General features: G+C 36.2%; 1 protein-coding gene and 1 pseudogene across 1 annotated transcript in view; one reads left to right on the top strand and one right to left on the bottom strand.

The window, feature by feature from the left end:
- Positions 1-1489: 1489 nt before the first annotated feature.
- LOC103598924 (cyclin-dependent kinase 14) overlaps positions 1490-22907 on the top strand; it is a gene marked incomplete at its 3' end in the record, with an annotated part of 215166 nt that continues 193748 nt past the window's right edge. The window contains exon 1 of the mRNA XM_008582988.1: positions 1490-1580. The remainder of the gene's footprint in view (positions 1581-22907) is intronic.
- Positions 10927-12571, bottom strand: LOC103598922 (annotated as a pseudogene).

The raw sequence follows: 22907 nt of genomic DNA on the forward strand, positions 1-22907 counted from the left end.
TATATATATATATGGTGGTACCCTTTGAAGACATGATAGTGAAAATAAACAAGGAAGGAAGCGGGGGAAATTAAGGTTTCTATCAAAATGAAAAAGAAACAGAACACCTCAAACCCTTCCCCTTTCTCCTATCAAGCACCATCCATAAAAACTGCATAGAAGAAGGCAAACTGACAGAAAAGAGGACTGCCAAACTGGGAACCTAGTCCATTAAACGAACAGGCATAGAACAAAGTAGCCCACAGCTATGCAGACCTGCTATAAAAAAATCAGAAAATATGAATCAGTTCATTTTAGCTGATAAAAACTCTTCAAAAAATCAACAATGATATTAAAGAAAGCTATACACAACACTGAAATATGAATTAAATATTCTCATTTAGACTTTTGCGTCTATGAAACAAACAGAAAAAACCTTGAATTGGAAATATAAAAGCTAAGAAGAGAAATAAACAAAAAATAAAATAAAATATAATGAGAGTTAACCAAACTCCCGGGAAATATAGAAGAAAAGACAGAATCAAGTAATCAAGTCAGAAATGAAGTCTAAGTTCAAGGTGCCCAAGGGAAAAACAGATTCAAGTGACAAGTGACCTAACATATTAACATTTGCATTAAATGTAAATGGTCTAAGCACATCAATTAAAAGTCAGAGATTAGAAAAATGGATTAAAAAACACAGGAGCCAACTAAATATTTTGTGCAAGAAACTCACTTCAACTATAGTGATATTGGTATAAAGAATAGAGGATGAGAAAAGATACACCATGTAAATGCTAATCAAAAGAAAAGTAGGTGACTATCCTAATATCAGACAAAGCAGACTTCAGAGCAAAGAAAATTATAAGGGATAAAGAGGGACACTATATATTGATAAAAGGGTTAAGGATCAATTCACAAAGAAGACAGCAATCCTAAATGTAAAAAAACAAAATACATTAAGCAAAAAACTGGTAGAACTCAAATGAGATATTGACAAATCCACAACTACAGATGAGCGTGTCAACACCTCACTCTCAGTAGTTGATAAAACCAGTATTCAGAAAATCAGTAAGGATATAAAAGAACTGGATGATACCTTCAAACAATAGCATCTAATTGACATTTATAGAACTTTCCACCCAACATCAGCAGAATACACATTCCATACACTTAGAACATTTAACAAGATAAACCATATTCTGGGTAATAAAACAAACATTAAAAATGTAAAAGCATTGACATCCACCAAGTATGCTCTCTGACCATGATAGAATCTGACTAGAGATTGACAAGTGATTTGTCTAGATCCAATGACAAGTGAAATAATTGCGGGGAGTTACATCTACATGAAAACCTTATTCCTCTACCCTGGATTCTGAATTATTGGCTTATAACATGGGAAAATAGCAATCTTTCATTTGACAATGTGTCAAAATGATAGTGAAACATATTAGTTGATCGTTACTCATGATAAGTTGTCTCTCTGTCCACATTATTTTACAGCTTCTCTATTAAAAGGACTAAAACATGCCAACATAGTACTGCTTCATGACATCATCCATACCAAGGAGACGCTGACACTTGTGTTTGAATATGTGGTAAGTAAAAAAGAATTCAGACTTGTAAAATACAAATGAAAGTCTTACAGTGTTAACATAGAGTTTTATTTTTAGATTGCTGTACCTAAGTGAGTATTTTATCCAAGTACATGAGACTTGTAATTTTGCATAAAGTAGTAGCCCTATAACAGATTTTTTGAATAATATGTATCTTAAAAGAAAAATCAAAAAAAAATGTTTAGTTGAATTTTTATCTGGCATATATATTTATGACCTATTTGTTACTGGGATACACTGTAATTTTTGGTTTATTAAATAGTATTAAACAGCATGATGGTGATCACTATCAAGGGAATGTCATAGAAAATAAAAATGTTTTTTCTAAAAAAGAAGACACAACAATCACAACAATTCCTTGAAATTGTTAAGACAAGTGAACAGACATGATGTTGATGGGGGAGGAAGGAGGAGAGGGAGGAAGGAAAAGGAGGAATGGGTAAAGGGACACAAAAAGCAATTACATTGTATATTGATAACTTTTTAAAAAATGAATAAAAATGAAAAGATAAATAAACAAAACTCCAGTTTTCTGCAAGATCAAAAAAAAAAGTTTTTTCTTTGGATTTGTAACTTGGTTTCTCAAAAGCATTTTTATTAGGATGCTTTTGTGTGTGTGTGTGTGTGTGTGTGTGTAGGAAAGCCTGATACTTAACAATTTAGACTTCAAAGTTTTCGCCCTCAGTTGGTATTTCACCTATTAATTAAAACTTCCAATTTGCATAGCACGCAATGTAATGATCTTATTGTGTTGAGAGTATTACTGCTAGAAGACTTGGACTTGAACTCATAATTAATCTTTCTCCATTTCCCTTAGAAAAACATGTGGTATTTGTATAGCACCATTTCAGCATTTAACTCTGGAATCATGAAATGAACCATGATAATTAACATCCCAATTTTCACAGATGGATCTGAGAACATGTAATTTATAAAATACAAATGACATCGATGCAGACTTTTATTGAAAGGAGCTGTTGGTATTGTGAATGTATTAAGATCCCATTTTGTAATTACCACGCTACTTTTTAAAAAATTTAAGATAGTTTCCATTTTTCCTTGAAAAATATAAGAATGAATATTTGCAGCATTTTCATCTTGCTAATGTCTGCCTGTGTCTGTTTGCCATTTGAAAATTGTTGTCTTATGAAGAAGCTATTCATCTTGTCTATTTACATATAAATGATAGATACATTTGAATAGTATGGTAATGTGGCTGCAAGGACAGCTAGGGCTGAGCAGTTGCATATATTATGTGGTACCAAGAATGGATGCAGATTCACACATCAATGCAAATATAATTTCTTTTATTTAATCCATGATTTTGGAGCCAATAATGTATTCAGCTGATTTAGACTTAGAACTTTTGATTCATATTTTCCAGTAGGTCTCAGTTTTTGTATTTCAATTAAATATAGATTTTTCTTACTATACTAATTTTTAAAATGTTTTGTTAAAAAGAGATTTCAAAAATGTACTTATTCCCTTCCTCAAATTGAGTAATTAAAAGGAAGAAAAGTAGTTCGGGTACCAAAAATCAGTAACACTGATAGGGAAACTAACAAAACTAATGTGAAAATATGTACTCCAAATCTTAAAAGAAAAGAAAATATATCCGTGAAACTAAAAAATGTGCTTATTGGATCAAATGTCAATTCATGATTTTATATTTTGTGGAGTTGCCAAATAAAAGGAAAGAAATTCACTGTCCTGCAAATATTTACTAATTAAGACTGACTTTTAAACTTAACAATTTTTCTTGGTGTGAGTGAAACTTTTTTTGGTACCAAGTCTTGTGGAACATCTCAGGTCCTCTTAAATCAACCATGTAATGGCATGGACATATGCAGTATCCACTTGTGACATTTCATTCCTAACTTCTGTGGGGAGTTGAAGGCATGATGTAGATGATTCTCTTCTCTTTTAGAGAAGGAGACAAGCTGTGTCATTCATGGCGTATGATGGCACTGCCTCTTCCTCAATTCTCCTGTCCACCTTTCTTTCCTTTCTTTCCCACTGTTTCCTTTGCTTTTCTCCTTTCTACCTTTCTTTTTCTATCTTTTTCTGTTCTTTTCATCTCCTCAGCACTTTTGTTATCAAAGCACTTTTTATTGCTATACCTGAAGTTCGTTTGTTTGGTTTTCGTTTATTTTAAGGAAAAAAGGTTTCAGTGAATCTCTGAAATCAGAGTTTGGGGAAATATCAGAGCTTCAGGCTGTAGAAATATCTTAGGAGAGTCTTCCCAGTTCGGGTGGGGAAGGTATCGACTCCTCAGCAGGATTAGCCTATGTGGCAGTTTCCCAATATAAAAGTAACTTCCCCGAAGTTTTTGTTTTTTTAAGCACTGCTTTTCAATTGCTTGTTCTTTGTAAATATGCTGATGTCTGAAGAAGAATTAAGGTTCTTATACACAAGTGTACTTTTAAAAGTTCATGGAAAGATTCATATTATTTAATTATATTTTTCCACGAACTTTTTGAAGTACCCTTGTACTCTAATGGATTAGTTTAATCAGATTGCATTCTTCACAATATACAGCAGAAGAGCTCCATTCTTTTTTCCTGCATGTTTCTTAGCGGGCGATAGTAATTTTGAAGCGTGTACCAGAGCAGATCCTAGTGAGGGACAAAGGTTAGGGAACAGGAAGGCACTGTGGGCTTGGTGTGAATGGGTGAGAGATGCAGGAGGGGAGGTGAAAGGATATTTAAGACCAGTGTGACCATAATACTAAAAACCAACAACTAAAATTTGAGTTTTATGCTGGGCACTGTGCTGAGGGCTTTACATTCATTGTCACTTTGTTCTTCTCCACAGCCTCATGGAACTATGAATATCACCACTTTACAAAGGAGAAACCTAAGGATTGGGGAGATTAGGTGGCTTTTCCAGGGCCACTTACTTGTAGTGTGTAAGTGAGATAGATCAGCCCCATCTTACTGTGAATCCTAATTGGACTATTACGTGTCCTGTTTACCTTTATGATTTTACTTAGGTTGCATCTTTGGTCAGAAGAGGAAGAGGACACTTTCCTCTTTCTTTCTATAGCCCTCTCTTATTTGCACTTAAGATTCTGAGTGCAGTTAAATCCTAAATACAGTTAAACTGCCTTATAGTTTAAATAAGTTTTTAAGACTGGTTGAAAATCTAGCCATTTAAACTTTTATTTCAATTACCAGCTGTGTTTTGAATTTCCATAAAGAAAAGTTATAAGTTACAGTATTGCCCCCATGTATTCCACTAGGGTCTACCTAAACACACACACATTCACACACACATACAGACACACACACACAAACAGAACTTTGTTATTTGGCGAATTCTAAAATCAGTATCAAACAATTTAATATAAAATTTCCTAAACTTAATGATACTGTTGCCATATTGCAGAATTGTTAACATCAGAGTTATTTTCTAAACAATGTGGATTTTAGTTTCATGTAATTAGCAGTACCTTTTTTTTTGAGGGAGGGGATATCATTAAATTAATAACGTAGGAAAAATCAGCACACCATGCCTGTGAAAAACCTAGATATGAAGGGAAAGTAAAAGAATTCAAGACTCATTAATACTGTTGGATTTTTTTTTCCTTTTGACTTCACAGTTAATTAAATTTGCAAGAGCTTCTGACCTATGTAATTTGAGTTTTACGGAGTGAAGGATTCTTATGATAATGTATACATAGTATAGATATATTTCTGTTGTTTGCTTTAAAATAGAACTCTAAGTCTAGCTCCATTATATTATTTTCCCAAATGACATTTTAAGTTTTGTAAAAGCCTTTTGAGGTCCAGAATAATGAAATAAGAGATGAAGACTTAGTGATGTGAAAAAATACTCAAAGAAATGACTTTGGAGGTCATTATTAAAGTGATTCAGTGGGCAATAGGGTATCATTAGTGTAGCCTCTCTCTTAAGTACTATGAAAGTCTCCTAAAACATTCTGAAGTTTAGATTCTTACACATTTTCAAAGTGTATAGGTATAATGATCTGGAAGCTGCAAGGTTGGGAACATGCTGGGAAATATGCTCTTCAGGTTGCTCATGTCACAATCACGTGACACGTGGACCCCTGTGATGATGTTATTTTGAGTACTGCCTTCCTCCAGTAGTTGTTAGATGTAAAGGAGCATCTTTTACCAAGCAGTGGCTCAATTAGCTTGAAAAGGAATCTGGTTTCTAAATGGTCTAAAATATTGTTACATCTGTCTTTTTTCCTGCATAGATTTAAGATTTGGTAGAGAAATACAGAAAATTGCTCAGGATCATTGACTACAGAATATATTCTATTGTGAAAGTCCTAAAAATTTTTTCTCCTCCTTAAACAGAAAGTTAAGCAATGTAGTTTTTATATTTATATTTTTGCTAATGACAAATAACATTATTCTATTAACTAATGACAAATGACATTATTCTATTTCACACCATGCTGAAAAAATTTAAAACAGATTCCATGTGGAAATGAGAATATTAATAGTAAACATGATTATGTAAATATGTTGCCAGTAAGCTCATAACTATTCTGTTTTATTTTAAATTACATAAGAGCAAAGCATATGTGGCAGCATTTTTTATTACATATTTAATAATTATGTTTAAGAAGAAAAGCAAAATAGAATGGTGGTTGCCAGGGAGTGGGGAGGAGGGGGAAATGGGAAGTTGTTCAATGGGAGGAAATTTTCAATTACACAAGATAGATAAATAAGTTCTAGAGATCTACTGTACAACATAGTGCCTATAGTTAACAATGCAATATTAAACACTTGAAAATTTGTTAGGAGTGTAGATCTTATGTCCTTACCACCAAAAATATAGAAGCACAGGGATACAAGGAAACTTGTAGAGGTGATGGAAATGTTTATTGTCTTGATTGCCTCAATTGTAGTGATGGTATCACAGGTGTATGCATATGTCCAAACTCATCAAATTGTATGCATTAAATATATTCAGTTATTTGTGTATCAGTTACACCTCAATAAAACTGTTTTTTTAAAAAAGAAGAAAAGCAACAGACTCATAGCTAATCATGGTATGTTTAGGAGCAGTCATTTTATTTCTTCTATGTTGTAACCTAGTGAAATATTCCAAACCAATGTGTAACATTATATAAAACAAAAATTTTGTATTCCCCATTAAAAAAACTGTGTCACCCAAAATCATAAATCTCATAAGGTTTTTATAGTATTATACATTCTACAAAGCATAGATGTTATTCTATTAGATTACACTTTTTTAGCCCTTTGAGGTAGTTAGGATGTGTATTGTTATCCAGTATTTTACTGATGAAAAAAAGTAATGCTTAGAGAATTTAAAGCAGATTTACTAAAAACATTCCACTAAGTTAAAAGGATAAAGATAAGATTTTAGCCTGTCATCTATGCCTAAAGATCCCTGTTATTCCATTTTATCCTGCAACTTACCTTTGTTAATCATCTTCATAGAGTTTTATATGATGGTCTAAGATATGTGTGATTTTAGAATATGGCACTGAAAGCTAAAAGTTATGTTCTGTCTTTCTACTCTGCCATATAATCTATCTAATTATTTGGTTTCTCTGCCTCATGTATTTTGATTTCTAAGTCTATAAAGTATGATTTAATTTGCATGACTTTATACCACATCTGTTCTTGAAAAACTGTAGCTCTCCATCATTATTCTGGTTTCCAGATTAAACTGTTATGGGGCAATTAAATATTTTTCTGGTTTTCTAAGATAAAATGTATATGCACATGTAAGTGCACGTACAACTTTAAAAGGGAGTAATCAGGGAAGGCCTCCCTGAGTAGTATGTAGGTAAAAATCTGAAAGAGGTGAAAGAGGGAGACCCACATGTATTTGGGGAAAGAGCCTTCCAGACAGAAGGCTTGTGTGAGAACCAGTAGGAGTCCTGTGGCTGGAATGGAGTGAGTAAGGATGACAGTAGGAAGAGAAACAGTCCGTGATGCAGTGGGGTCCAGATTGTGTTGGCCTCGTAAGGTTTTGTTTTAATGAGTTTGGGTTTTATTTAGCATGAGATGGGAAGCCACTAAAGGGTGCTGAGCAGAGAAATGATCTGCTCTGACTTATATTTTAATTGGATCTCTCTTGCTGCTTTCTTAAGAATAGACTGAATGTGAGTGAGCTCTGAAACAGGAGGACCGGTTGGGAGGCTGTTGTAGTATAATCTAAGCATGAGATCATGTCAGGAGAAGAGGTAGTGAGAAGTGGTTGGATTCTGGAGATATTTTCAAGGTTGAGCCAATAATATTTGATGTGGGATTTGAGACACAAGGAGGAGTCAAGGATGACCACAAGGATTTTGACTTGATCACCTATAATAGCAGGGCTGCTATGAGGAGAGTTGGGACACGCTGCAGGAAGAGCAGCGTGGGGAAGACACAACTCAGTCTTAAGTATGTTAATTTTGAGATGCCTGTTACATATGCAGTAGTTATTGTTTTAAGCCACTAAGTTTTGGGTTAGTTTGCTGTGCATCAGTCAATTATTAAAGCACCATATGGGTGAATGAGCATAGAAAGTGGAAGAGAATTCCATGGACTGCATGCACTACAGCATTAAGGGTGAAAGTGATAGGGATTGATTAGCAAAGGATACTGAAAAGAAACTACTAGTATGGAAGGAGATTATTTATGGTTTCAGATAAAACTATTTCATTTGAGACTCTAAGCTAGACAGACTGAGTTTCACAAAGGCTGGGACTGCCTCTCCTTTGCCTTACAGAGGGTCCGGCACATAGTAGGTGCTTATCAACTACTTTTTGTGTGAATGAAAGAGTAAAATTTGAGCAGAAAGAACAAGAGACTGTAATAGTTTTATTACTTAAGGCAAGAAAACAGAAAGACTTAACTCACATTATAAAAAATGTTTACATTTTTAAAATTTTCCTGCCTGTGCTTTATTCTATCTGTATTTTGTCTGTAGTCTTTATTTTTTTCTTTCAAAGCAAATGTTCTTCTAAGTAGAAGATTTAGAACAAATTTAACTTCATAGCAATTAGAGCAGACCTCAGACAATGGGTAGTCAGAAACCACTTATTTGTGTCAAAGGAATTAAACTATCTGGCTACTCAGAATGAATATACCAGTCAGAGTTCTCTATTGCAAGCAACAGAAATTCTCCTTAGCCGATTTAATCAGAAAGGTTTATTGAGAGGATATCATGTGGCTGTGAGACCTGCTGGGAAGACTTTTTAAATTTTATTTTATTTTATTATTTTGGCTGCTGGCTGGTATTGGGATCTGAACCCTTGACTTTGATGTTACTAGGCTGTTTGTTAACAACTGAGCCAACTGGCTAGCCCAGGAAGACTTTAAAAATGGGCAGGAACAATGTGACACTGTCTAGCCAGAACCAGAGCCAAAATCATGTTGTGGAACTGTCCGCTGAGCACCCTGCTGCCACCAGGAGTGTTGACCCAGGATATTGCTCTTACTTTGCAGGCCTGGCTGCCCTGGGTGACTAGATATTGTTAGCTTTGCTGATAGTGTCAAAATGGCATCTACATTCTCATCGCTTCTTTGAGTTGTGTTTGGTTGGCTGAGGTGAGGTCATATGCCCATGTTTGTTTTTTTTTTTTCTTTTTTAAAGAGGCATTTGAAATTTTAATACACCCACGTATTGCCATATAAATTTTAAAAAATCAGTGTTACAGCATTGGTCTGCAAAGATTAACATTTATAATTGTAGTAAAATAAAGTTTCACAAAGTTAAATCTCCTTAACATTTTATTTCAATATTAATCTAACTCTTTACAATCTACCAAAATGGTAAAATTTTACATTTGTTTTTTAAAGCATTGGTGCTCTTCTTAAGTGAAATGTTAACATGGGGCCCCAACATATAAAACAGAAAGTAAAGTTGTTCCAGTTGGGGGCTCCCATAAAAGGCCTCACACTTCCCCAGGCGTTACCTCTTCAGACACAGCACAGCTCTAAGCACAGTTTGGGAACCATGAAATTAAAATATTAACAGTAAACACTAATAAAGATTTTATTGACAAAGAAAAACTAGGAAGTTCATTCAGTGACCAACACTTTCTGGGCTTCTGCTTTTCCACATGCTTTTCTTTGGTTTCATCACTTTAGAAAATGCTTTGAACATTAAGGTTGAATGGCAGCTATACTCGTATCAGGCAAAAATGTAATTTTACACCAGGAAATTATCTACAAGATAAATGCTGCTGAATAGGATCTAAGAATGATTATTTAAAAAAAAAAAAAACATTTTTAAGGCAGTCCATTGTTTATACTAACAAAAATAAAACATTTCTTATAAATAAACCCCCAAATCAAGATAATTTTTGGAAAGATGAAACATCACAATAAAGGAAGATTCCAAATAAGTGTAACCTCATCGGGTCTTAGGATGGATGTCCAAAGAGGAGAGAAAAGGCAACAACATCATACAGTCCTTCTATCTGATGTATAGAGGACGGGCTGGGCTGTTGGGGAGAGGTAGAGATGTGCATAGAGACACTCATTAAAGATAGGGAGGCTGAGTACAGCCCCAGTGGGCCACAGAACCTCAGGAAAGCACTACCTAAGGCTACATGTGGAAAGAGCTAACAGCACCAAAAAGAAAGGCATGAGACACATGGCCTTTTGGTTAACTGGGTTGGGCTTGACCATTAAGGACCTTTTCACAAACATTTCTAGATTTCACAAAGACTAATATAGTTCCTATGATGTGCCAGGTTCTGTTCTAAGCACTTTACGAATATTAACTCATTTAACCCTCATAACAACCCTATGAAGTACGTACGATTATTAGCCCCATTTTACAGAAGAGGAAACAGGCATAGGGAGATAAAGCAACTTGCCCAAGATCACAAAGCTTGAAAATGCTGATCTGGGATTCAAACCCCTTTCAAGGGAAGAAATGACACTTTTGAAAAGGTGTTACCCACTTTCCCTTAGGAAGAATCCTTTAGGAATCCCTTAGGAATTTCTTTAGGGAGAGAAATTTGTCTTAGAAAAATCCTAGGAATCTTCCTAAGTGAAAAAGGAAAAAGCAGCACCACAACTGATAGTCCACTATCTCATCACACTGCAAAGATAGAATCTCTAAAATAACAACACATTTTAATGAGACAGACGGATATGAAATTGTGCAAAGATGGATATAGGATTTCTTCCATTCTTAGAAAAGACACTTGGTACATTTGAATTAATTTTGAAATGTCTGAGTGAAATTATACTATTTAACATTGTGTACTGGTTAAACCAACTAGAAGCTGATTCAGGAAGCACTTGCTTCTCAAACAGAGACTAACATAAAAAAGACAGTAAATAAATAGTAAATTTGCTATAAAAAAAGTGGTTTCAAATAAGGTTTAAGAATAATCTTGTACATCCCAATTCATTACTCTACCATATTCTTGAATTCTTGCTTTATGTGAGAAAGTTTATTCTTTAAGTAATCACAGCGTTCTTTTTTTTCCCGCCAGAAATGTAGCATCATTCTTTTTTTTCTTAAACTCTTCATGGATTCTTGAAATTCTCTCATGTTCCTATTGGTTTTCTGAACGATATGGCAACCTGCTCATCACTGCATCAAGTTCATCACACTTCCTCAAGACAGCTTGAATGTCTGCAGAGAGCTCTTTGTACTCTGAAAACTGGTCTTGGAACACAGCTTTATAGCGTTCTCGTTCATCATCTTTCTGAATCACAGAGTATTTTGGCATGTGGTCAGGCCTCACAGTAGGTTTAGGAATGTGGCTGGCGGGATATGTCCACTCTGTAGTTCAGGTTTCATTTTTGTTGTTCTTAATTCTTTGAAATTAACTTCTTAGTCTCTTTGTCTGCCACCACCAGTGGCCATTTCACACATTTTCCTTTTCGATGGCTATGATGGCTCACTTATCTCCTGTTGTCCAGATGTTCCCTATGTCTCCGAGCTGCCTCATGCCTCCATAACTTTAGGCAAACCAAAGCACTAATGAGATAAACTATCATGGTGACAAACAGGAAGATCATTGCTGCTATCTGTCCTCCTTCTACCTGGCAGAACACTGCATTCACTGGCATATTAAATAATGGATAGTAGCAGAGTCCACCTCGGTTGGTATCATTCACACAGACTATGGCTGCAGCCATATACAAATTAAACAAGGCAACATTAATTCCAAATTCAGTTAGGGGCCACCAGTTAGAATCCAAAAGAATAGTCCGGTAATACGTGGACATGCCAAGAACCAGAATAATAATGGTGGTGATCCAAGCTCATCCAGCAACCACAAGTACGAAAGGGGTCTTAGGGCCACTGTAGTAATAGCCCCCATACATACTGCCCAGGCTGCCAATGCCTCCCATGCTGTAGGATTGTGAATATCCAAACAAGTATACCACTCGTTGTCCTTGTAAATGTAAGCTGTGACACAAGCGAAGACAGCCTCCAAAAGCAGCTCCACCACCCCCAGAATTCTCAGCAGGCCTGCCCATGACTTCATGTAGGAATACCTCAGGTTATACTCTTGTATGTTTGAGCAGTTTGTGTGTGTCGGCCTAGAGATCCATAGGGATCCTGGGGAAACACTGCATCATTCTCTTTCTGGGAACTAAAGGTTCCTTCTTACCCTCTGTAAAGATCCTTGCAGGAGTCGGGAGGTGGAACGGTGGTTTGCTGGAGAGGCTGGAGGTGAACACTCCACACCATTGGAGATGTATCGGATGTCAGACACTGGCTTATCCCATTCTGGGTCCTTTTTTTTTCTTCTGAAGTTCTTCCAGGAGTCAGGGACAAAGCGCCTTGCAGGTTTGAGATCTGGCGCTATGGCTGGTTCCTCTGTGTCACTTGAGTAGAAGTCTGGGTTGAATGGTGGCTGTAATGGGAGAGGGGGTGGTGGCAAAGGATCGGCATTCATGGCCAGCTCACTGTCCCGAAGAGTGTGGAGGTGCCGTCTTGATGGGGCAAGCCCCCGGAACCTTATTGTAGTGCCTGTCCTGGTTTTTGGATCTTCTGTCATTTGATGACATTTGTGATTTTCACACCGGAAGGTGGTTGGTTTTCACATTTCTAACTGAAAATCCACTCTCAGTCTTTCGAGGTTCCGCCCTAAAGTGGCCAGAACTAAGTTGGGCCAGATGTCCCAGATAAGAATAACAAGGATTGCAGCAAGGGTGCGGGTCCTGCCCCGTGCCCGGAAGGCCTGTGGCTTGGCAGCATCTGTGTCCTCTGAGTGAAACCTGAGTGAAACCTGGCGGGGCGAGGGGCCCTCAGAGCTCCTGCCCGCCTGTCACAGTTCTGGCATACATGCCCATGTTTTGACTGCGCAAGAATGCTAAGAGAGTGAGTGTCTAGCATTTTGGCTTTTGTAATGGCAGGTGGATCCTTTCTCCCATCAAGATTCATCAAGCAGGGAATTTTCCCAACATAAGGGAGCACATTCAGATACAGGGCGTGCTTCCTTTGGTTCCCTGATTTTCTCAGTCTCCCCACCAAAAAAATCACCTCATAAACCTTCAGTGGAATAAGTTTATTATCTAGTCACAGATAACTTCTACATCTAGAATGTGAAAAGAATTAGACGTGGTGTATTCATGGAACCATTATTTGTAATCTTTAAGAAATCAATAGGAATGCAGATGGGCAAAGGTAATGCTGAGTTTAAAAGGTGGTGGGGACAAATCTCTGAATCTGTAGACATATAAGCTTGATATAGAACTTTAGCGAGATTCAAAACTAGATCTTTAGACATTAGATCTAATAATCTTCATTCTCCTTACGGAAAAAACAGTCTTATTTCTTGATTTCAGCAAACTTGTGACAGGCACTCTTATGATATCCTTAAAACAGAGTAAAAATGAAATCCAGTTGCTAGAAGATTTTTTTTTCAATTTATCTCTGATTGAACAAATTTACCCAAAGTTTATTGATTAATGAATTGACATCACCATGAAGAAATTATATTGGGGTATGCTAGAGGCCATTGTCCTTGAACTTGTTCTGTTTGGCATTTCATTAATGACTTAGATGAAGACATTGTGATGATATGCTTGACCTAGTTGTGTTTGTGTCATAGCTGGGAGTTATAATTAACTCTTGGGGTGAAGGAATCTGATGAAGTCATGAGCCTAACCTGCAAGGTGAATTTGTTGTGAGGGTAAATGAAACGGTGCATTAGGTTAAAAAAAAAAAAAAGTCCCAATTTAATATAGAAAAACTGAGTGAAGGAAAGTTGAATTAAAAACAGTTCGTGTAAAAAAGACTGTTGTAGTAATTCTTCGGTTCTTTGGCTCAGTGTGAGCTGTCACTGAGATGTGGCTACAACAAAAGCCAATGCAAGTCCAGAGGGAAAGTGGTACTGCACTGTACTCTGTGCTTATGATGCTTCCTCTGCCAGCACAGTGGCCAGAGTAGGGCACTGTGTTTTAACAGGAACTAAAGAAAACAGGAATGTACACGGAGGAGGGCCAGTAGATGGCAAGATGGCTCGAGTAAAGGTGCCAAAAAGAATTATTCAGGAGAATTAAAAACATAGAGGAGAGTAGAGAAAATGGTAGCATGTATATTCCAGACAGGATAAAAAAGCCAGTGTGAGAGTTTTGGGGAGACTGAGTTGGGGTTAATTCTGGGAAGAATGTTCAAATGTTTTTGTGTTATCCGTAAATTACATGCAGTGTCTTGAAGTGTGATGAGCACCTTTTAGCTAAAAGAGATATGGACAAGCCCGGAAACAAACCTGCCCCTGTACTTCTGCTTTTTGTTTTGCACCTGTGTTTTTGCTTTTTGTTTTGCTTTTGTAACACTGACCGTCTTTTGTATCAGCTTAGCCCCCGCCGTGTGGATTCCGAGAAAATGAAACCTAAAACTCCGAAAGAATGTAACCTATATAACCCTTTGCAAGCCTGGAGTCGGAGCTCAGACTTTGGAGTGTGAACTCCTCTGGGCCTGCCAGTGTAATAAATCTTTGAGTTCTCCAACCCTCCGAGTGGCGCTTGGTTTCTCGGCAGTCTGTCCTGTAACAAAAGTATTTAAGTAGAGGATGAATGGATCCACATCAGAAATATCATAGAGAGGCTTCCTAACCTGTGCTGCATGTATGGCATTGAAATATGTAATTTAGATATGTTATTTCATGTAGTCCCAACTGAAACCATGAAGTAGGTACAAGGTCCCTCCATTTCACAGATGAGGAAATTTAGGCTAAGATGTCGAATACTCCATTCATGCCCCTTCCAGTGGCTGCCTAATATCATCTCCTAAGTCGAGTGTGAATCCAGGGAACTTCAAGTTTACATAACAAAGGTCTGCCCAAGTTTTTGAAACTGTTATGTAAACTTGTCCCATTTGACATAACTTTTGGAAACAGAAACACAACTTGTTATGGTCATTCACTTCATTTATTTGTTCATTTATTCCTTCACTCATCTATTCCTTCATTTCTTTCCTCCAGTGTATAAGGATTGTCTTCTCTGTGCTAGGGAGTATCCTTATGTTCTAGACATACAGGTATATAGCCCTTGCTTTTAAATTGAGTGAAGTCTTGTGGAGGACTGTGATAACCTCCATGGGCCAGGTGAGTTGTAAGTTGCTGTCACAGATCTTCCTGTGTCATAGGACTAGAATATACTTGTGTTTTACTGAAAACAATAGGAAAACTAGGTTTGACTCATAGACTTTTCTTTATGAAAAGGTTTTAGAGATGTTTTTGTTTCATATATGGAGAACTAGTTATGCTGTGTGATACTGTGATTCTGTATTCCAAAGGGGAGGTTGTCATTCAGAACCAAATACCAAATGTGAATAGATGTAAACATTGTGGATGACTGAATGTGTAGTCAGCATAAGAGAGGAGAATTGAAAAGGAAACAAGCTAGCTTTCAATCAGTGCTCTCTTATGAACTTCTCATTTTCTGTAATTGATAGAACAAAGTCAATTAACTTCTTTTCTGTCCTTTTCCCTAATGGCTTTTTCTCATTTAATAAAGAATCCTTGTTTCTTTTAGTGATTTTCGACTGTTTGTATTGTGTTGGGTGCTGAGATTTCAGTTTTTTGTTTGTTTGTCTGTTTACATCATACCTACCCTCTGTATATTCTAATTCTATTTCATGTAGTTGCCATCATCATTAGGTACTCCTAATCATAATTCAGCATGTTAATTCACATGGACTTTTATGAGAATACACTATGTGTTGGGAAAATAGAATAATTTAATCAGGCCCCCTCGCCTTGGGTCTGGTTGGGGGTGGTGCGGTGCATTCTTTGTAAATGAGTTGTGTGTGGGTGGAGTTAGTGCACATGGGTGGCACCACCACCCTGGCTGGCATCTACTGCCTCAGGCCCCTGCCCAGGGTGGCCATGCTCTCGAACCTATGGCTCCAAGGACTTTTTGGCTAGTTGCCTAGCTTGTAGACCTGCATGTGAGGGATCTGGGGACCCAGCCTGGCATGTGAAGGGTTTGTGACCCAGTCTGGACAATGGGCTTGAGGGATCTGTGAACTCCAGACCCAGCCCTACTCGACAATTGGTCCAGTTGGCAGGATTACGGGTAGGTAAAAGAGCCCGACAGTAGGCCTCTGTTTTTTGTTTTTTTTTTAATTTTAATTATTTTTCTTACTTTAGAATTTCATCATTTAAACTATAGACATTTAATGGTAGAGAAATCATAGGGAAGATAACAGTAATAAAAAGAGAATTCCTTTGGAAAAAAAGAACTTATATCTCATGTTAAACTTTTTTTTTTTCCCCCTCACAGGAATTATTGCCGTACTTAAGAAAGCAATCATCTTGAAAAACTGCATGTTTCAGGGGGGGCAGCCAGAGGCAGGCAGGAGAATGATTCATTAGATGTAATAAGACTGACAATAATGATCAGTATGGAGAAATTAGAGAGAAGCTCTAGCTAAGGTACAAAGGTTGTTGTCTGATGAAAGTACCCAAGATCAGGATGGAGATGATCAATAATTCCGATTACCTTCACGTTAAGTTTGAATAGGCCATTAAGTAATTGGAGAAAAAATCATTAGCAAATTAAACTCTATGTGAGAAATTATGCATTATTATATGTCATACAAAATGGGATGGCTATAACTTTTCACCACTTTTCGAAACCAGTTATTTGATAAATGAATACCGTTACAATGACCATTTCTTTCATTCTATTTACTTTCTAAGAATTTTATTATTTTTTTCTTGAATTTCATGAATATTTAGTTAGTATCACATAATATTTTAGCTTAATGTGCATTCTGTGCTTTGGTCAAGGTATATTAAACCACTCTAGGTTTAAATAATTCATTTTTGTTAATGTGATTATTGTTTTTATGCATGTTATCCATGCAGATGGATTAAAGTCAATTAGTTCTAGGTTTGTTATGAAAAACAAAAGTTTGTACCTCCAACTTTCTACTCTTTTAGCTGATTCTTTCAGATTTCCTTCTGAATATCTAATAAAACTTTTATTGTCACTTCTTCATTATTCATCTTTGGTATGCTCACTGATTAACAAAATGGGAATTTAGATTTTTTTCTCATTCCTCCACTTTAAAACAAATGCATCGATCTTCTCCTGTCACCCTCCCAACCCGCCCATCCTCTCAGTATGGTTGGATTACAATTTCGATTATTAGATCAGAATTCAATATTTACATTATTGTGTCAGCATTAATCTTTGTGCTCAAGGCCTGTAGCAGAAAGATTTCTGTGGAATCAATGCTATTTTTATATTTTTCATGTCTATCGTTAATTCAAGGCCTCCCAGAGCCTCTGCCTGGTGCATCTTTCCTGATTTCCTGGCATGCCCTTCCCCTCTCTCCTGGGCTGGAACTCTTTTTCTCTCTGTCTCATGGTGTTTTGTTTTGGGGAGCACAAAATTTCTAATAGCTTCCTGGGAATAATAAGATTTTTTATTTTTATTTTTTGAGACATTGCATTTCTGAAAATATTCTGCACTCATGCTTGATTGACATTTTGACTAGATGTGCATAGAATTCTTGGTTGGAGATAATTCCATCAGAATTTAAATGGGATTGCTCCATTGTTGTCTAGTTGCATTGTTTCTGTTCAACTATTTCTCTTTACTTCCAATGTCCTGAAATTTCCTAATGAATCAAAAAAGAAGCCTAAATGCAACTTTATTTTTATTGGGTGCACCTTTTCAAACTGGAATCTCATATCCTTCTGTTCTTTTGTTGTTGTTATTCTGTAAAGTAACAGCTTTATTGAGATACAATTTACATAACAAAATTTACTCTTTTAAAGTATACAATTCAGTGGCTTTTAGTACATTCACAGAGTTGTGGAACCATCACCTCTATCTAATTTTAGAACGTTTTATGACCCTAAAAAGAAGCACTGTACCCATTAGAAGTCACTCCGAATTCGCCACCACGCCCTTGCCCCCAGTAACCATTAATCTATTGTATGTCTTTAAGATTTGTCTGCACATTTAATATAAATAGAATCATATTAATTTGTGACCTTTTGTGACTGGCTTTTTTCCCTTGGCATAATGTTTCTGAAATTTATCTATGTTGTAGCATTATCAGTACTCCATTTTTTTTTTTAAGGCCATATAATATTTCATGGTATGGATATACAATGTTTTGTTTATTCACTCTTGAATTGATGTACATTTGGGTTTTTTTTTTCTTTCTTTCACTTTTTGGCTATTGTGAGAGTTCTGCCATGATCATTTGTATATAAGTATTTGTCTGAGTACCTGTTTTCAATTCTTTTGTGCATATGCCTAAGAATGAAATTGTTGCCAATCTATTTTCCAAAGTGGAGGCACAGTTTTACAATCTAACCAACAGTGTGTGGGGAATTCTAATTTTTCCACACCCTAGACAGCACTTATTATTATCTGTCTTTTTTATTATACTGGGTGTTCAGTGGTACATGATTGTCATTTTGATTTGCATTTTCCTAATGACTAATGATGTTGAGCATCTTTTTTGTGCATATTTCCTTCTGTTCCAAGAAAATTTTAAAAATTATCTTGTTATAATTTTTTCCATTTTCTCTCTTCTCTATTTTTGGAATTTTTATAATTTGAATGTTGGACCTTCTGGATCACTCTTAATTTTCATGTCTTTTCTCTCCAGTTTTCTAATTCATTTTTCCTTTAGCTCAATGTTAAGGGACATTTCCTCAATTTTGTACTTCACATACTCTGTTGAAATTTTTGAATTTTAATTTTATTGAGATTATTAATGTCTAGGGTACCTTTTCCCAGAATGTTCCATTTATAATATCCTTACTCTTGTTTCAAGGTTACAGTATCTTTTCTTATCTTGCTGAAAATATTAATTGTCTTTTTGAAGTTTTTCTAACAGTAAAACTCTTTCTGGTTAATGGATGTAAGGAATGATTATGTTTTACAATGATGAACATGCTAATTATCCTGATTTGATCATCACACATTGTATACAGGTACAGATATTCAACTCTGTACCCCACAAATGTGTATAATCAATTATATTGCAGTAAAAAAAAAAAAACCCCAAAAACAACTCTTTCCACCGAAGTATAACTTGGAAACTGAGTGAGAGTAGCTGGTTCACCATGACTTTCACTATGGGAACTGACTAAGCTATTTTGTGAGAAACCTTTGATGTCAAAAATCCATCTTCCCTGCAGTGCTGTAAGATTCCCGGGGAAGATTCTTCTGAACTCTTGCCTGGAAAATAGAAACCTTGTTGTCAATCTTCTGGAAGCAGAGTGGGGATAGGACCCCACTTAATCTTGTTCCAGGATGGTATCCCTCTTTCTAGCTGGTTGGGTTTCCCAGTTCAGACACCTTCTGTTTTACTCTCTCCAGGTTTGGGAGAGGCAATTATCTGTATAACCAGAGTGGGAAAGGGGATCAGAAGATTAAATAGCTGCTGAGAAGACTTTCTATCAACCTTCCATGTTTTAGACTTTCATATGTAGATTTTCTGTTCATTTCCACTTCCTGGTACCACCAATTTCTGAGTCTTCTGGTTGTTCTGGGTATAAATAATGCTGCTTCTGGGCTTTCCCCACTGTCAGTTTAGTATTACATTTGGTGGTTTCTGTTTTGCTATGCTAAACTAGCTGCCATCTGTTTTGTAGCTTCTAAAATTCAGTGAGTTGGGGATTCAGGAGGGTACAAAGTAGATGCATATGTTCAGTTTACCATCTTACTTTGGAATCTCATCCATTCTTAATAAGTTTAAATATGAACAAATGCTCAGGCTTGTCACTGTGTAGTCAGATATTTTTTTCACATTAATGGTTGTGAAGCATATACATTTTTGCTATTTATCAATTGTCAGAATTTATCAGATGCGACAAAGCTAGTGGGAGGGAAGGTATTTGAATGAACTTTTACTAGATTATTATCCTGTCAGTAAAATTTTAGCACACAAGAAGTGCCTAAAGTACTAGTGTGCCTTTATTAAGATGTACTATCTTAATGGAAAATATTAGTACTTGTTAATTGGTTGGTTAGTTGTTCCTTTGATTATTTTTTGTTATGATTTGTTATGATGATTTTGGTATGTTAACACATGTATAGACACACATTCATACATTTGAAACTATTTTAAATCCAATAAGAACATTTTAAAAATGTAAATATATGCATAAGGAAATATACAATGGTGAAAGTTTCTGATTTTAAAACTTAATATTAAGAATATGTAGATTTTTATTTTGAAGATCCATTATGTTTTTATTTCTGTGAGTTATTAAAGATCTAGTTTTTAGAAAATGGACTTCAGTGTTCTGAGTTAACATCCAACTTCACGTGACTTAATTTACTCCTTTCTCACTGGCACATACAGCCCAGTTACAAATCCCCAACAGATGCTCATGCCTCATTTCTATTTTATAATTCAGGAACTGAAAAACTAATTTGTCATGGCAGCTATTTGCTAAGTAAGAATTTTCCATCTTTGAGGTTTACTTGAATATGTGATCTTTGTTTCAAAGCTTTGGATTTCAGTTATTAATTCTTGTTTCAACCATCTTCAGGGAAATTTGGAAGATTGAATTAATTCTCTTTTCTCCCCCTTCTATTCCATTACTCATTTTACTTGGATAAGGAAGTTAGAATCAGTGAAGAAGGATAAAATGTGGAGTTACTCTAGCTAGAATACTAGGAAATATTTACATATTGAGGAAAGCTATCTAAATCTTGCAACAAGATAGGAAGCAATGCAAAGAAAAGAGGTATGGGAAGAATATGATTAGTGGTAAAATATCTATTAGAGAAAAAGAAAGGACTAGGGATGAAAAAAAAATTAGATTTCAGCTGACTAAAAATGTGATGAACTAAGTGGTATCTTGTAAAGGGTGCAAAGGGCAACATGATCATTCTTGTTTGTCATTGTGACATCTATGTAAGATGAATGAGCAGCTGGTCTCCCTGAGGGCAGGGACTCATTTCTCATTTTGTGTACCTTATAATACCAATTGCAGTGGCACTCTATAAATCTTTGCCAACGTGATATGGTTGTTTCCATGGAATAGATATATTGGACACAAGTCGTGTGTGTGCATGTGTGCACGCATGTGTGTGACAGAGACAGAATATAGAGTCATTCTTCAAAGTTTTCATTAAAACACTCTTTCAGATTGTGGCAGACACAGAAATATGCTGACCATATCTTCCTTTAAGGAGGGACTTACTGCCCAACTACAGGAAATAATTTCAGTAGAATGCCTCCAGCTGTCAGCCTCCAGCATCTGTCTCAGCTGCAGATACCCATCCTGAATGAGGTCATTCCTTTCCCCAGGCATCTTGTATCTGGTCACCGTGAAAGGCCCGGCCATTTGCCCAGTGCAGGGCATTTATGATGCTAGGTTGGCCAAGGATTTATCGGCCAGCATCACAGTTTGACTTCCTTTGTCCAAGCTCGCTTCCTTCTTCATTTCAGCTAATAAACATATTTAATTCCTTTTACATAATAGACATACTGTACTTCAGCCTCAGTCTGGAGAACCCAGCCTGTGTCAAAGAGTCATAAAGATTAACTTATAAAAACAATTTAACCATTCAGTTTAGCAGGGGTTTGTTATCTTTAGGGAAGTCACTGTCAGAATATGGGGTTTAAGTATCCAAATATACGAGTATGCCAGAAAATCAGATTTACAAAGTTCAGAAGGGAGAAGATAACATGGTATAGCAAGAATTTCTAGAAAGGTTAACTTTGAATGAGAAATAATTGAGTGAGTTGGTAAAATTGTAACATTCTTTTAGAGTTACTGAATCCTTGGCAAAGGATTCTTTTAAAATTCAGTATGAATATTACATATATTTATATATTTAATATTCTTACTATAAAAATATTATTGTTGGAGGAAAAATTGAGTAGAATTTGCCTAATGTGGAGAAGATGTATTACTATTCTGAAATATTGGATCCCACTTCCTGCAGGAAGAGTATACCTCCTTTCACTATTGAATTTAGGCATGGCCATGTGACTTGCTTTGGCCAATGAATTGTGACGAAGTTGTTTGTTATTGCTGCATTATCTGGTTAATTGTGACTGATATATCCCAAATTACTTACTTTCCAACCACTCCAGAGAGAGCCAGTGTTACCATTATCTTTGAAGACTTCTTTCATAATATATACTCACATGCATACTAAATGTATGCATGTTTGTTTATGTGTATACTACACTCATATAATACATATGCTGTTTTTCAGACTTTTTGTACTCACAGAAGTTAATGCCACAAACATTCCAAATCAATAAATGAAGTTATGTGTCAATGTTTGTCCATAGTTTAAAATTTATGCACTCTTTGTATTAACATAAAAATTTTATGCTTGTCTTTTTTTATTTTTTATTTTTATTTATTTATTTATTTATTGATTGATTGATTGATTGATTGTCTTTTTCCGTGTCCGGCAACGGATCGCAACCCTCAGTGTTGCCCCCGTACCGGACCGGGGACCGGCAACGGGACTGCAACCCTCGGTGTTGCCCCCGTGCCTCGCTCAGCCAGTGAGCGGGAACCGGTCTGTATGTGGGATCCGAACCCTCGGGTGGGAGCGCCGCCGCGCTTCCCAAGCGGCGCACTTATCCAGTGCGCCACCGGGCCGGCCCTTTTTTTTATTTTTTTTTAAATTTTATTTTGTTGATATACAATGTGGTTCATTATTGTGGCCCATTACCGAAACCTCCCTCCCTCCTCTCTCTCCTCCCTCCCACCCAACAATGTCCTTTCTGTTTGCTTGTCGTATCAACTTCAAGGAATTATAGTTGTTATGTCTTCTCCCCCGCCCCCGTTTTTTTTTTGTGTGTGTGTGTGTGGTGTGTGTGTGTGTGTGTGTGTGAATTTATTTATTTATTTTTAGCTCCCACCAATAAGTGAGAACATGTGGTATTTCT

This window comes from Galeopterus variegatus, unplaced genomic scaffold (genome assembly GCF_000696425.1).
Source record: "Galeopterus variegatus unplaced genomic scaffold, G_variegatus-3.0.2 Scaffold2787, whole genome shotgun sequence".
Lineage (NCBI taxonomy): Eukaryota > Metazoa > Chordata > Mammalia > Dermoptera > Cynocephalidae > Galeopterus > Galeopterus variegatus.